General features: G+C 49.4%; 1 protein-coding gene across 2 annotated transcripts in view; it reads right to left on the reverse strand.

The window, feature by feature from the left end:
- Positions 1 to 10,694, reverse strand: part of LOC114062426 (ligand of Numb protein X 2-like) — a 43,116-nt gene extending 32,422 nt beyond the window's left edge. Inside the window, exon 1 of one of the 2 annotated variants that reach the window (XM_027893806.1) lies at positions 10,558 to 10,694. The gene's annotated coding sequence lies outside the window, so the exon portion shown is untranslated. Of the gene's footprint in view, positions 1 to 9,844; positions 9,851 to 10,557 lie in introns of those variants that run through there. The other variant, XM_027893804.1, reaches the window with a different exon arrangement.
- Positions 10,695 to 13,271: the final 2,577 nt, after the last annotated feature.

The raw sequence follows: 13,271 nt of genomic DNA on the forward strand, positions 1-13,271 counted from the left end.
AGCAGCACCTGGGGAGGAGGGGAGACACAACAATCAGAGAGCGAGGATGGCAAGAAAAAATTAGTCACGGGCTTCTAATAAAAACCATCCATCACTGCAGTTAATTGCCAGCTCTTTCATTACAGGGATAACGTGTCACCAGCAGAATGAAGCCATTTCACAGCAGCAATTTTGCCCTTGTTCACTTCAAAACATTGCAGGGTTCCTGTCAGGGTTCCAGGGGGTTCAGGGCAGGAGTTGTTTGTTCCTCTCAGGCTGGTGAACATCCTTAAGTCCCGTTTGCCTTTACCCCTGCCCTCTGAAGGGCTGGCTCGGGGCTGCCCAGAGGAGACACAGCTCCCAGACAGCACACAGGCTGATCAAAGCACAGGATCCGTGTGCTGCTCTCCCAGGAATACCCTGTTCCTTGGGCTTCTCCTGAAACAGGCACCCCTACCGTTCGCTTTGGGAGAAATCAGCAGCTGATCCTGAGTCGTCTCGCAAGTGAAAAAGAAACATTTCAACATCAGCCCCTCACCCGGAGTCACCTCCCAGCTGTACTCAATCAGCTCAGCACCGGCAGTTAATGAACACCAGCCTTCCAAGGCAAACACCTTCCAATAAGAAACACTTGTGCTTCGGGTTGTACTATTTGCATAAAACTTTGGCAGGTGATTAAACAAATCTACTTTCTCAGCAAAAACAAACCCCACGGTAATTTTGCTGATAAACTGCTTTTATACGGGTTTTTTTTTTCAGATTATTTACCAAATTCATTCTCTGCTCTCTGTGTTTAAAGGTTATACAAGATGAATCCCATTTATGAGTAATTTCAAAAGTCCTGGAAGATAAAAGTATCACCACAATCTTGCTGCTTTTATCTTCCCCAGAACTCCAAGCTGATCTGCTGTCTCACCTCTAGACCCTTGCAAGCAAGGGGGGAACGTTTCATTTCAGGTGCTGGGGTGAATTTTACATTGATGCCACTGTCCTTCCCGTAAGTGCTGCAGAGCTGGGGAACCCCAGGCTGACAGCCCAGAGCTGCCAGGCAGCCCAGAGCCCTGGGCAGGGCAGCAGGCAGGGAGCAGGAGGGCAGCAGGCTCCAACAAGCCTCCCGCTGCTCAGTGACTCAGGCCCGGAGCAGATGTGCTGGGAGAGGAGAATTGCTCACCTCTCACTCAGAAGAGACCTTGAGGGGTCTGGAACATGCACTGTCCCCACACAGCCCCCTCAGCTCCAACAAGCCACTTTTAGGTCAGCCTGAAGTCCTCAGGAGGGCAGCTTTGGAGGGGGGGCTCGATACAAACTCAATCTTTCACAGTTCCATCACTTCAGTTACTCCTTCAGTCTCTGAAGGTCAGGTCAGATCAACCCAAACAACCTCCTTGCTTCTTGTGTTGGACTCGTTATCCCATTCCCCCTCAGACTGCCAGCCTGGGTGGCACCTTCTCTGCTCCTGCCTCTGAGCACAGCGCTGGGTGCTGTCCCTGCACCTCCCCTGCTGTGACGTGCACACAGAGAGGGCAGCAGGCCCAGCATCCATCTGCCTGGGTCCCCACTGCCACCTCCCGAGCCCGTGGAGCTGCTGAAGCCCGGCACCTGCACGTGTTGCTGCTCCAGCGGGCTGTGCTGTTCTGGGAGCACCACACCAGCAATGCCTCTGGAGCCTGAACTGCTCAGAGAGTAACACACCCCATTCCCACCCAGGACAAAGAACTGAAGAAAATAAACCAGAAGATATCTCTTTATATTTTCTCATTTCTTACCCCATGTGAGTTAGAGAGAGGATTGCTTTGGGATCACCTTTATCTTTACTGAACAAACGAAATTAGAAAATCACTGTTGGCTTTCTCTGTTTTTAAAGTAGGATCTCTTGTACTGTAACACTGACTCAAAGAATAGATTTATTTTTTCTTTTTTAAAGAAGGCTTATCAGGTAGTCTAATCTATATTCCTGCCAAAGCAAGACTATTCCTGACAATATTAGCACATTGCCTATTCTTGTCTGAACTGTGCCAGGGCACAGAGCCTCAGATAACACCCCTGTGCATCCCTGGGAATAGCTCTGGCAGGGACAGTGCCAAGAACCACAGAGCAGTTGGGAGCCATTCCTGAGGGACACGCTCTGCTCAGCACCCCAGACTTGCAAACAGAACTGATGACTCACTTCTGCAGCTTCAAAAACAAACAAAAAAAAGCACAATTTTATCTAAGAACCCTCGCCATCCCTGTGCCTGGGAAGGACTGTGGCACCTGGCTGTCCCAGGAGCAGCATTCCCGCTTCCCAGCTTAGCATGTGAAGCCTCAGCACTTCCAAACACAGCTCTGGCTCCTTGTTTTTAAAGCATTTCACTCTGCCCCCCTTAGTGAGGAACACAAATCATGGCCCCATTCAGTGCAGACCTGTCTGCTCATCCAATTCCAGAACCTCATCCCAGTCCCTTTGGGTCAGGAATGTGTTTACCTTAATGACACCTCCCCGAGGGTTAACATCGCTGCTATTCCCATTTAAAGACTGATAAATTACATCACCAGAGGGTAAAAACCAGACCCATGGAGGCACCAGCTCATGGGAATTTACCACTTGAGTTATGGCTCTGAGTAGGATCTCAAGGGGCCCATCTAAGATCACATAGGAGGCTCCTGGGAAAAACAACCAACCAGCTCAAAACACAAAACCCAAGCCCAACCAAAAGAAGCAAATCAAGGCTGTTTCTGTTAACTAACTGATTTGTAAAACCACAAGTGTGGTGAGTAAGCCAGAGCACATATTGCAAAACACAGCCCCGTGCAGCCAGCCTGCAGTGAGTGTGAACTGCCTCCTGACAGACAGGATGACTACAGGAATGTCCCCAACTGCTTCAGCTCAAAAATAATCAAAAAAATCATAACCTCCCAAATAACTGATTCTCAGCATTACAGGACTAGCTGTACCGTGGAAAGCATTTCAGAAATACAAGTGGTTCCTGCTTCTGTGCAGCTGGGGGTTATCCCTGATGTGTTTGTCTGGACTGCGTCAGTGAAAAGCCCAGTAAGAGCTGCTGGTGTGTGCCCCACGCCTGCTGCTGTGCAATGGTTCACTGCAATAATTATGCCATTATTATATTTATAACAACATTTCCCCGGGAGACTGGAAGTGCAACATTCCAGCTAAAGGCTAAACAATTAATTAATTTGGGGGGGGCTGGACAAAACAGAGCCAGCACATTCTGGATTAAAAGGACTGAGGGCACTGACCCAAACCCACCTGCTCACATCAAAGCAGGTTCAAGGGGCACTGGAGTGGAGCAAACCCAAACCTGCAGCAAAAAAAAATGAGAAAAAGTGGCAGAACTCTTGCTAAACTTTCTTTGAACAGTTTTCACTCAGTTAAGAAGGTTTGTGTTTCACAGAACGCCATGGGTTTTGATTCTAAAAACAGGGAGAAGTGCATTGAAAAGGTGTTCTGTAACAGGACTTTTTGTGCCCAATTTCATGGCGATTTGGAAGGAAGATTCCAGGTCCATGAATGGGGCAGGTTTTATGTGACACACTCTCCAGTCCTGACTGAACACTGCCAGAGTGTTCCACAGTGCTTCACAACCACCAGTAAACTGTCCCTAGTTCACAAAGTGGCACAGAAAATAGTGTTGAAATATCAGAGGATTTTGATAAGCAATACCTAAAGTAGCAAGAATAGTTTCAGGTGTAAATACATTTGCCTATTACCTTTATTTTCTGATATCACTGAAGATCAGGCCATTGAATGTAAAAGGAGGAAGTCACATCTCATGTAAATGGTGAATTTATACAGCTAAACAAAAAGCAACCCTTTCACCACTTGACTTTGCCTTCAAGCCACAGAGTTTCTAGTAAGCCCCCTCCCTCAGCATGTGTGTAAACACTTCAGCTGAGAAACTGCAGCAAAGCTGCTTCACTGTAATCAATAGGAATGTATAGAAAGGAAGACTGATATTTTAAAACTTCCCCTGTCCCTGTCCTTTATGCCCATTCTTTAACCATAACTGTGAAAACAAGTCGTGCTCCAACCCTCTGGGCTTTCTGTGCAATTTGATATTTGATCTGCTTGAACCTCTGGGCAGTATCTGTTCTCTCAAAAAGAAGACAGAAAACCAATTGTATCTTCATCAGTTATAATCAGAATTGTTATCCTGCTGGACTAGAAAAGACTTATTAGTCCAGGACAGCCTATCCCAAGAGATGAGCTGAAAGGTTTGGTTGAGTGGAGCAAGACTACCCCGAGGAGCTTTCTCCAGCATCAGCTCCCCAGCAGGATACACAGATTTCCATTTTGACACAGCTCAAGGTAGATTTACTACCTTAAAAGAGAAAACTGTTTTGTTGTTATATTTGAAAGTTCAACAGAAGAGAAGATGTCTGAGGTTTGCAATGCTCAGTTTTCAAATCTTACTAGCAATGAACACTTCAAACTGCAAGGAGTTTTAATTTGAGCAGAATGAAAAGCTGACATGAAAACTGGAGAAGCTGCTACTTATGGTTTATTTCTCTCTGCCATATGTTCACAGAATTTGCTTCTCAGCTCAGTTATTGATTGCACAGAACAGGGACCCAAAATGCTAAAGGAGCAGGATTACACAGCTGTGATTTCAACAAATCCCAACTCTTTCTGCAGAGCAGCACATCCTGCTCTCACCAGTCAGGGAATATTACCTGGGTAACAAGAGCCAATAAATTTCCTCTCTCCTCCCTTCTTCTTAAGGAATTGAGTAGTGGCACAAAATGCTTCCCCACCTCCCCTTTTCTTCCACAGGGGATTAAACAGGAACTGTTTTAACATAAGGCTCTGGAAATGGATAAACTGAATGCCATCAGATAGGAGACATCACTGCAGAAAAAGCTGTTTTACTTATTTGTCATCATCCCCCATCCTTCCACACCCTGTGTTCCACACAAACATGCCAGTTGCTCCTTTAGTGCTCTCAGGAATTACTCTGTCAGACCAGCCACTTCAATCAATTTACATCTTTGCAGAATTTGGCCCAAAGACTCCTATGCAAGTTTTATCACTGCCAACATGCGTGGATTTTCTTTATTTTTTTTTTCTATTGTGTCTTTAATCATTTCTCTCTAGGAAATTAAATACTCCTACCTCCACCCTCACCTGCATTTTGAATTTGGCATCTATCTGCTATTCCATACCTAAAAACCACTTTGATGTTTGTGGGAGAAGTTTTCTACAGAGAAAGGAGGATTACAATGCTATTATTCATGTGCCCAATCAGTAATTAATACCAAAAGCCTCTCCTGCAACTAAAGCAAAAAGCCCAAAACCAAAGAAAGAGGGATCAGGAGATGTGATGTTAAGGTTCAGGTTCCTCTGAGTGTCTGGTGGCACATTTACTTTCCAAAGAGCTGACTTGCTTTTGGGGACAGGAGGTAAAGGTGTTTGAGTATCAGATGTTCCTGTCTGTGTGTGTACCCATAAATTCTGTGTTCACAGGAGAGAGCAGCACATGGTTTACAGAATCTGAAAGGAGTGTGTGACGTTCAGTCCTGCCTCAGTACAAACCCTCCCCCCAGCCTGCCCCCCCCCAGATTCCCCCTGCAAACCTGCCCATGCTGCGCCTTTGTGATGTGGCTGTGGTGCAGGTCAGAGCACAGCAGCTGCTCTCTCACCACAGAGCCCCTGAAGTGCTCAGGGGAAGAGCAGGCTGTGCATTCCAGAACTGTGTGCTTTTAGAGGTCACTGTTTGAAACCCCTCACCGAGGTGGGCAGAGAGATTTAAAAGTAACGTGAGGAGGTGGGAGAGAGAGACTCTTGCTTTTGGTAGAGGTAAAGTATTTCTATAGCTCTAAGCCTTGTCTACCTTGTGAGAAACTCCTACAAAGCTTTAATCTTTATCACTCTATCGAAGTGTTACTTTGAAATTAAAAAAAAATAATTTCAGTTTAAAGCAACTAATCTTGGCTACTCTCAGCCTTAAGCATGAAATAACTCATTTTCTAGGCCAGTTAAAACACAAACAAACACTTCTGCAAACAGTGTTTTCTACAAAACTTTACCACGAGCAATGCAGCGGCATGAAAGCACTTCTGCACCTGGGGATGAAATATTTCCTATCAACAGACAGCGTTTTTAATATCAGAAACACCAAATTAGGGCTTTGCTGCAGGGTGAAGAGCACAGAGCCCTCATTACCCTGTCCAAGTCTCAGTTACAGTAGCACTGCCTTTTTAATGCTGTTCTGTTCAAAGTTCCAGAGTTTGGCACAGTCTGTGGTATCATCCCTTTGTATCATCAACACTTGGAACCTCAGCTCCCCGGGATAAAACCAGCCCATTACACTGCCCTGGCCTGGCTCTGTGTCCCAACAGCCAGGGGTGACAGCAGGTGACAGCAGGACACACCACCCAGCTCACACAGCACCCCAGACTTCCTTTCACGCAGTCACTGGGCATTTTATCAAACCCAGCGCAAAGGACTTTCCAGCCCAAGCTTGTTCCCACTAACTAAAAAAGGTGAATTAAGAGATAATTAAGTCTGTAATTCCCCTTTACATTCCATCTCACCAGGTAAAGGGGAAAGAAAGTAAACACGTTACCTTGGTTTAAACAAAAGAACCCAAAAGGTCGTTCTCTAGAGCAGGTCTCCCCAAACTGCAGCTAAGTTTGAGGTGAACTTCACCTCCTGCCAGTGCCTGCGGGCAGGCAGAGCTGCTGCTGCTGCACCCGGGAGCTGCAGTGCCCTTCCCCAGGTGACAGCTCCTGAGCAAACAAGCACAAGAGCAGGAGTGAAACACTGCAAAGAAAAATCTCCGGATTGAGAATTACAGACAGATCGGTGTTATGGCTCGGGTTTACAGGACTCCAGACACAACCTGCTGCTTGGGACCCCTAGGTTGGTGGTGCAGGGGCTTGAGTACAGCTGCACGTGGAATTGCAGATGCCTTTTCATCGGACAGTTTGTCCCGGTGTATCTTGTTCACTCTAAACAACCCTCACAGCTGGGGGAAACAAAATTGCAACAGGTTTTTTTAATTTGGGGTTGGTTGTTTTTACTGCAATTCCTACCCTGATTTAAAGCTTTGTCAAAGCAGAAACAGGACATTAAACCCCATTGTTCTGTCACAGTATTAGGCACATATTTGCAGGGTGCGTGGATTGATAATTACATTTCCCCTTGTTCTAAAAATAATTTAGAAAGGGGTGTGGCCGTCCCGTCGTTTCAATGAGCTGAAACAACAGAGCAAAGTTGTTCTCGGATCAATGCAGCCACATTCCTCCCCAGCCACCCGCGAAGGACCCGCAGCCCGCTGGGGGCAGGAATGGGGAAGCGATTCCTTCCTCTGGCTGCCCTTCAGCCCTGGAGAGTAGGAGCGAAGTACCCGCGGTGTGAACCTCCCGGGAACTGGGTTTCATCCCAACGACAAAGAGGCCCACAAGACCCATTCTGTGTCTTCTCATGTATCCTCCTCGAAAGCAGGCACTGCTTTAGTTATTTATTTGCTGTTTAGAGGTCTGCACTAGCATTTACCAGGTGAGAAGAATTCATCTGTTATCAACCCCCAGCCCTGGGCGAATAGATAAGTGAGAACTTTTCAGATAGGGCTGACCAGGATTTACAGGACTTTTAACAGCTGCCACATTGATGGCACAGGTGAGTTTTATCTCAACCCTTTTTAACTGTCAGAAAATCAGCTTTTAAAGAGAGAGTCTGCTACGGCTGTTTACACAACTTGCATGACTTAAGGCCCAGGCAAAGAGCAGGCGAAGTCAGACAACGCTTTTTAAAAACACATAATCCCTTCTACTACTTCCCTTCCAGAATATGCCAAGTGAGGAACGCTACAGTCTTCAATCCTAATTTGCACAGAGACCCTCTAAACTCAGGGGATCACTACATATCCATCAAACCAGCCTGTAAGCTGCTGATTGTCTCCCCAAATCCCTCCAGCTTTATTCCATTTCCCTCCTTCCAGCCTGGAGTGCTTTTCCCTGGACCAGCACAGTAATTCCTACTACTCGTTCATCTCAATCCCCTCTAACCCTTCAGGTGGTTTGTGACAGACTTGACTCACGGGCAGTTTCTCATCTGAAGCACCAGAAAAACTGCCAGATATTTTGGTATTTTCAATCTCAATCGGTGTCAAGCAATTTCTAAGCCAAGAGCAACGTTTTATGTGCCCTAACTCAGGGAACATAAACTGAGGAGGGACTGTCAAATGCAATTCCTAACAACTGTGTGAACAGCACCACTACAGAGAGAGGAGAGGGAAAAGCCAAACAAGAGGGGTTTGTATGAAAGCAGCAAAACATACTCAGGGCTGTGAGTAAGGCAACAGCTGCGGCTGCTCTGGCGAGACACACACAAGCAGAATGAAATGATGCAGCTTCAGTTTCAAAGGGAAACCAATATTGTAGCGGAGTTTTATTATTATTATTATTTAAATGCAGAAAATAATTTATGACCGTGCAGTAGGACGAGTAACAAAACACAGGTGGGGTGCTTCACAAACTACAGATATTTCATTCTGCAGTTATATTTATTCCTTTAGGTTTATTCTAATTAAATAGTCTAAGACTCTACAGTCCCAAATGTGTAAATTCTTTCATTAACCATACTTAGGGAAGTACTGCACTAGCATATGAAACTAATACTTACAATTTCTCGAAGGTACTGGAATTGCAATTCAGGCAGCACTAAAGTTATCCAGAATAATCCCCAACCTGTTTCATCAGGTATCTCCAAACCCTGTGGGGTGTTTTGGAGGTCTCACAGCTCTGGTCCCTGCTGGAGCTGTTTCCTGTACCTTTTTCAGCTCTCACTCCCCAGGCCATAGGGTGGGTTTTGCTTCTTAACTCTTGCTCCCTTCCCTCAGTATTCCTTTGGTCAGCAACTCAAAACCCGTTGTTTGACAGCTGAGGTTCCTCTTTGCTGCCCACCACAGGTCCATCTCCCCATTTCAGGGGGTTTATTCTAGTGCAGCCCCGTTACTTAAATGAGTTCCACGCGCCTGCAGCTCTCCTGCCAGCTCAGACACGGATAAGGTGAGTGGAGGGCTGGATTTACAGCACAGCTGGCAAACCCCAGGAAAGGTTGGCCTCCTGTTTATCATTTCTCTGCTCCATCCCCAGCCATAAGACCCCGTTGTTTTTCCCTGCACAAGCACTGGTGCTGTTCTGACTTCATAAGCTGGTTCAGGGAGCTACCCCCTTTGGGGCAGGGAATAAATATTCCCACTGCCTTAGGCTCTTCCAGGAGCAGACACACTACATCTGCTTGGAGAAACGGTGAGAGATGACTCTGAGCGCGCAAGTCCAGAGCCAGAAGTTGTGTGTTGAAGGAGCCGCGTGTGCGATGTGCTCCCTCTGAGCTGGAGAGCTGCCAGAAGAGCTCTGGCCTCCCGCAGCAAGGACAAACGTCAGCGCCGTCCCTCAAAGGCACGGCACACAACTGGCACTGCTGCAGGAGCGTCCCACCGCCCGGACCTCGGGCTGCTCTGGAGCCTGCAGGGCCGAAAGGATTACACTGGGCAACCAGAAACTTCCCTGGGCTACCCATTATCTCCATAGGCTTGCGTGCTGTGCCCCTGCTCCGACACCCTCTCTACACCTTCCTGACCACTTTGTGTCCGCAATGGAGTGGGAACAGTTTCTCCTACGGAGACTTTATATTCTGGTCCTTCTGCCCTGGCTAAAAAACTGGAGCAGAAGTGAAAATACGACCCTTTTTTTCCGGGTTGGTAAGAAACGGGAAATCACTCGTTTTTGCATCCCTTGCTTTACCAAGGTAAAGCAGGACCCAAAAACCGCTCAAGGAACCGAAAGTGCCGTTTGAAGCGTGGCTTAAAGCAAACTAAGCCTGCACTGCCACCGAAAGGGGCAGTCCCGCTCTCCCTGCCACCTCCCGCGCTGGCATCACCCGGCTGCTGCCTCTGCTGCTCCTTCTCGGTCGGATGTCGAGGAGCGTGTCAGAAGGACAGAGATGTCAGGAGCACACAGCCTGAGCGGGATCATCCCTCACCCCGCTTTACACCCCTCGTAAAAAAATTTCCTAAATAAAATAAAAACCTTTCCGCATAGGTGGTAACTCTTAAGCACGGGTTAAACTTCAGCCTGTCCAGAGCATGTTTATCACCACATGTACCTCCTACCTTTCAGGCATTTCCAAAAGGTCCACCATCCTCACCTTGCCGTGCTTTGCCTGTTATCTCAACTTCTATTTATAGGCTATTTTTCCTGCATGAGTTACCAGCAAACCCGCCGGCTCCGTCTCCCGGCAAAGACACTTTGCCCTCCCAGGCTCCCTCCGATCCCCAGCAAGAGGGGTCCCGCACAGGACCGAGCACTGCTGGGCTGCAGGGCCGAGCTCCGAGGACTCAAACCCCGGGGCTGAGCCTCCACCTGCGCTCCCCGATCAGGGACATGGGCTCGGAACCCTCCGCTGGGAGAGCCGGGCGGGATTTGCCACCCTCGGCTGATCCGCGACCGCCCGCAGGGACCCCGCGACCCCTCAGCCGTCCCCTGAGGGGACCCCCGCTCCCCTCAGCCCCGGTGAGCCCTCCCCGCCCTCAGCCCGGCGGGACCCCCGCGCCCCTCCCGCACCCCCCCGCTCACCTGCGGCCGCCGGGGCCGGGAAGGGGCTCTCTCGCCCCCGGGAAGGGCAGGGAGGAGGCGCGGGGAGCCCAGCGCCAGCCCGGCCTGCGACGGCGGCGAGCGCGGCGGCTCCACCAAGTTTCCGGGCGGGGAAGAAAGTCGAAACCTACGTGAGAGGAGGAGAAGGAGGAGGAGGACAGCGCAGCCGCCCAGGTGTCGCCTGCCCGCCCGGCGCAGCTCTGCCCTCCCCTCACACCGCCGCGCTCTCCTCCTCCTCCGCCACCGCCCCGGGCCGCCCACACGGCCCCGGCAGCCATGGCCCGCCCCGCCAGAGGGCGCCGGGGGCACGGCCCGGGCCGCGGCTGCCGCTGCCCTCAGGGCACTCCCGCTCCCCTCGGGGCACTCCCGCTCTCCTGAGGGCACTCCCGCTCCCTTCAAGGCACTCCCGCTCCCCTCGGGGCACTCCCGCTCTCCTGAGGGCACTCCCGCTCCCTTCAAGGCACTCCCGCTCCCCTCAGGGCACTCCCGCTCCTCAGGGCGGCTGGAATACCCTGAAGGCGGCGGGAATGCCCTCAGGAAAGCGAGAATGCCCTGAGGGAACTCCCACTCCCCTCGGGCCACTCCCGCTCTCCTCAGGCAATTCCCAGTCCCCTCAGGGCACTGCTGCTCCCTTCACGCGTGTTCAGTGTTCCCTTTCCCCTCAGGGCACTCCTGCTTCCACCAGGCAATTCCTGCTCCCCTCAGGGTGATTCCCACCACCCTCAGAGGAATCCCTCTTCCTTCGGGACATTCCCGCTCCCCTCAGGCCAATCCCACTCCCCTCAAGCGATTCCTGCTCCCCTCATAACATTCCAGCTGCCCTCAGGGGACTCACTGCTCCCCTCAGAGGAATTCCACTTCTCTCAGGAGCGTTCCCATTTTTTCCCCTCAGGGCAAGATTGCTGCCTTCAGGGGCATTCCTGCTGCCTTCAGGGTATTCCCTCTCCTCTCAGGTCAATTCTGCTCCCCTGAGGCCATTCCCTGCTCCCCTGAGGCCATTCCCTGTTCCCCTGAGGCCATTCCCTGCTCCCCTGAGGCCATTCCCTGCTCCCCTGAGGCCATTCCCTGCTCCCCTGAGGCCATTCCCTGCTCCCCGTGCTGCCTGGGGTGATTCTGCTCACCCCTGTGAAGGGTAGAAGGCTCTTTCCTTCTACCAGTGTTCTTAGGTCTCCACCCTGGGGAAAAAAACTCTGTAAAATAGAATCTAGAGAATAAACCTGGTACTGTTTGGAGTGCAAGGAGCACACAGTAGCTCAGCTGGCTGAAAAGCCGCAGAATTTGGGGGGAAATTATTTTTTGCCCTTACGTTCTGCCCATTTTTCTGGGCTATAAATGGAAGTGCTGGCAATTGGGAAGGATTCTGCTGCATTTAATTTGTTGCCAAGGCAAACCGTAAAAGTTTAGGAAATGAGTGAGGCCACTGCCAACCCTGGTGCTGTGGGGCCATGGGGCACCTCGTGATGCTTTTTAAGAGCCAGGGAAAGGATGGCATTGGATACATGGGAGTGCTGATTTCCCAGTTGTTTCTGTGAGCTCTAAACTGGTCCAGGTTCCAGTGTTCACACTGAGGCAGCTCCCTGTAACTCTCATGCTTCGAACCAGCAAAAAGGGAAACCAGTGGGGTTTATAATTTCTCAAGCTATGTTAGCACTACATCCAAGGTAGGAATTCCTCCCCAAGGAAGAGACCGACCCCCCAAAGTCCACCCCATCAGATCTTCTGGGTTAGAATTGTCCTCTCTGATTCATTACTCAGCCTTGGAAATGCTCTTTCTGCAGACGAGAACATCATGAGGTAATAAAGAGGATGATGTTTCAGCCAATAAAGGAAAAAAAGAATTGAACTTTAAACCATCATCTACAGGAGGATCTACTAAGAGGGAAACCTTTGCACATTAAGAGTGTGTGGAACTAGCACACACCTGCCTGCATTGGATCATTTAGGAATGTCCCAAAGTTGCTGATCCAGACCTAAATGGAGAGAGAAGGAAGTGCTTTCTATGCCCTGAAAACACCTTCTCTGCTTCAGCAGGGCTGGGGATTTGTGTTATTCAAGAATATTCAGGAAATGTTGGTATAGTGAGAAGAGATCATCCTTCATTTGGGGACTGGAACTAGATGACCTTTAAGGTCCTTTCCAGTGTAAGCCATTCTATGATTTTATTTCAGGTTTTTTATTTCAGTTGATCTATTTTGTGTTAAACTTCCCGTGTAATCTTTCTGGGTTGTGCCATGTCTGTACTTCTGTCTGTCCCCTGCTTTTGTCTGGGGAAGTGTCCCAAGGAGGGGCTGTGAGCTGTGCTTGTCAGTGAGGGAGGGAGACTGTAGGAGGTGCATCACCCAAAAATGCAACAAGGCCCTTTCTCCTTTTCATTTAGATCATTTTTGCAAATCCACTGGAATTGAGGCACACCAGCAACCCACCTTTGCTCCATGAGATCCATGTTCCCACAGGACCTGAGGTGTCAGGTATTGACTGAGAACTGGGATCCACCTGTGCAAACCCGGCCATTTTGTTCAGACTCCATGAAATGTTTGATGGGATTTCCTCTGGAGCACCGAGGCTGAGGAGAATGGATAACACCTCTTGAAACATTCTGAATGAAAAATATTTGAGGAGTAAGGCTGGCAGGGCATTGCCAGCTCAGACACGAGCACCAGAGCCTGGTGCAGAGACATCAGGCTGCCAGCCTCAAC

Source organism: Empidonax traillii, unplaced genomic scaffold, assembly GCF_003031625.1.
Source record: "Empidonax traillii isolate 1590-97213 ecotype Southwest subspecies unplaced genomic scaffold, ASM303162v1 scaffold407:size753175, whole genome shotgun sequence".
NCBI classification, from domain to species: domain Eukaryota; kingdom Metazoa; phylum Chordata; class Aves; order Passeriformes; family Tyrannidae; genus Empidonax; species Empidonax traillii.